This window comes from Lygodium microphyllum, chromosome 11 (assembly GCF_053477565.2).
Source record: "Lygodium microphyllum isolate KBCC chromosome 11, Lygodium_microphyllum_v1.1.10, whole genome shotgun sequence".
NCBI lineage: Eukaryota > Viridiplantae > Streptophyta > Polypodiopsida > Schizaeales > Lygodiaceae > Lygodium > Lygodium microphyllum.
The window spans coordinates 134,347,776-134,351,247 of record NC_141145.1 but is presented as its reverse complement, the minus strand read 5'-3'; positions in this window follow the sequence as shown (position 1 = coordinate 134,351,247).

Sequence of the window (3,472 nt, the reverse complement as noted above, 5' to 3'; positions counted from 1 at the left end):
TGTGCCATAAATGACATGGAACTTCTTGCAATAAAACATATCTTGAAACTATGAAGACATTATGTTCTAGGAAGGTGTTAGTCACATACCACAAGAGCCTTGAGTGTATCTTCACCAAGATAGATCTTGATACGAGGCAACAAAGGTGTACAAAGACTCTGCAAGAGTTTGATTTTCAAATCAAATATAGGCTTAAGAGGGACAATACGCCTTGAGCCACAAAACATTCTTCAATAGTATCACAAGGGTGCAAAATCCAAGAACTAGACCTATCACTACCAACCCTATCTTAGAGCTTACCAATGAAGTTATCACCCTTGATCTCTTGAAGGAGGAACTATGACAAAGGAGCAAGATAGAAGGATTATCACATGATACCATTACCTCCAAAATCGGATTGACAATTCAAAGAGACAAGAAGTCATGACGAAGATTCTATGGAAGCCACATGAAAACCCCATAGTTGGACGCCCAAGATACACCAAGGCCCTTAATGCTATCTAAGAAAGCTATTATTGGGGAACAATGAGAAGGGACATACTACACTATAGAACCCAATGTTTGTCTTGTTAGAGGATTAAGGAAACTTCAACACTTGGACATTCCATAAATGAAGTGGATCCCATAAGCGTGAATTTTGTAGTTGGTCTATCTACTATTGTGGGTGGATATAACTCAATCATGGTGGTAGTAGAAGGTGGCTCACTTGATTCCAATCAAGACCACCTATAAGTCCTCTAACATTGCGATGCTATTTATCAAGAAGATCATACTATGGACTTTCCAAAATCATAATTGGCAATATGAAAGAGTAAATCAAACCATCCTCAAACTAATGGCCAAACCAAAAGAGAAAACCAAAGCATTGAGGATATTTCAAGGGCTTATTGGTGGGCATGAACCTAGAAGGTGGCTTGATTACCTATGCCTAATGAATTTGGTCTATAACATTGCCTAACAATCGACAAAAAGGATGAACCAATTCCAAGCTCTATCAATGGTCACCAAGAATGTTGAATGCCCCTTTAGTTTATGATTCTATTCTCAAAATTGAAGTTTCTAAAGCAATGCTCGAAGAAACGGATTAACCAACTCAAGCCATTCGTCAAGATACTAAATCCAAGATTGACATAAAGCTTACTCAAGCCCCTAAAGAACAATGAGGGCATTCAAGGAAGGAGAGACAGTTTTCCTAAGGTAAAATTCAAGAAAAGCTCACTATCCTTACAAGAAGCTTAGCCCAAGATACTATGGGTCCTATGAGATAATTAAGTATCAAGAAAGTAAGCCTACGAACCTAAATTATGCTAGCACCTTACGATCCACAATGTTTCCACTAGTGGGCTCAAATCAAGATGATAAAAACCAAGAATCCTTTACCATTCTATTAGAAATAAAGAGAGAATGGAGGGTAAAGAACAAAGAGATGGTACAAGAGTACACAAAATGAAAAGAGCTTGAGCATGCCTGTGTTTGAAAATTCCAATTTACAATCACTAATGGAAGCACCATCGAGGGAACTGTTACTTTCTGTTCCTTCCAAAAGGGTGCCCTTACTGAACGCATTCAATTGCACAATTCACACTCTAGAGGATGAAACCATTATTACTCTTTATCATTGAAAAAAAATTCAATGTGATGCCACCATTTATCGCATCAATTCTACTCTATTTTCTCTCTTCTACAAGGCTCTCCAAATGACCTTCAAAATATCCTAGCATATATTGTTTATAGTGAGTTGATGAAATTCAAAATCTATTCTATAACTACCTCTTCAACTAGATATCCTTTGCAAAATTTTGCAATTGATGCCACACACCACTAAACATGGCAGTGTAATCATTCGTGATTGACAAAGCATCTCAAAGGCAAATGTTTTAACAATATTTCTTTCATTGATCAATTGGAGCACTTCTAGAATTGCTAGTATATCTTCAACACATATACAACCCTTTGATTAAGTTGCAATTACAGTTTCCAATCCATGGAGGAATTGGAACCATCATTTATTATCCTTGAAAATGTTTTAAGCGTTTTTTCATCAAGTTGTAAGCCCAAAAGCTTGTAAAGCTTTGTAAAAAGCATATCTATCAATAAAATGATGCATCTTGGAAAAGCTAATGCCTTTTATGGACCAACATGTAGTTTGAGTCGAGTGCAATTGTCCCGTTACCTCCTTATAAGTACAATGTTGTCTTCCAAGCAATTCAAGGTATTCTACTCTACAACTTTACAAAGCTATATCAAAAGTATTGCCTTTTTACTTAGCTAAGGTATTTTCAACCTAGATGAGTATCAAGCACAAGGAAGAGGAATTGTTTTCCCTAAAGAAATGCAAATTTCATGAAGAGCTCAAAATCCAAATTAAAAGGCATGAGGCACTCTTCACAAAGTGTTGAATTTAGCTCCTCCCCCATAATAGCAATGGGTTCTAACAACCACCCATCCTAAGGTCCTAGATTCTACCATGTCTATATTTTAAAGATATATTGTAATGGTTTCAGCTCATTGTAAATTTCCATATATTTCTAATAATTCCACACTTCTATTTTAAAAAATATTGCTTTGAAGTCAATGTTTGCACCTTGACCTAGATCTTGTTATATACTATGGTACAAGAGCCTCTATTGTCATAAAAGCAACTTCTTGTGTTCCCACATAAGGTGGCAATAATAGAAAGGAATCTCACAAGGGCCAAACACTTAAGTTTGGGAAGTTTGGGAAGCTCATTCTACCAAGCAGAAATTGCAAAGTGAAGAATATGTTAGTTGGTTTAATAATGGTTTGCATTTAGGATTTTGTTCCATTCAATCTTCCATACCAAGGCCAACAGCAACTTTACTATATCAAAAACTATTGACTTCAAGTCAGTTTTTGAACCTTAGCCTGGATTCCATTTTGAACAATGGCTAGGAGCATTTGTTTGTCATAGACGCTACTGCTTGAGTTACCACATAAGGTAGCAATGAATAGAAAGAAATCTCCCAAGCACCAGACAATAGTAAAGGGCTTTGATCATCCAAAGGCAAGATACTATAAACCAATGCAATCTTTGGCACAGTCAAATCTACTAGTTCAAGTTCATGTGGAGCTAAAATCTAGAGATCATATTCGGATTGAACCCTAGAGAGTTTTAATGGATGGGAGAATACAACTATTGCACTAAAACAGTCGTGCACTAGTCAGGTGGCTCACTGCAAAACAACAGCTACTTCACTGTCACATCACAAGTGTGTCTTAACCCATTTCTAACTCCTTTCTGCATGTTAATTTTTCCTGGTGCTCATCAGAAACACTTTAGATGCCTACCCCTGAGACAACTACAGTGCTGAAAGACCAGATCTTAGGAAGGTACAGGCAAAGGTTAAACTATTTGAATTCAACAGATCAAGTGCTTCAAATTTTGGTATGACAAGCTTTGACTACCTGATTACTAGTATCCCATGTTGGACACAAAGCTGCTTCACTCACC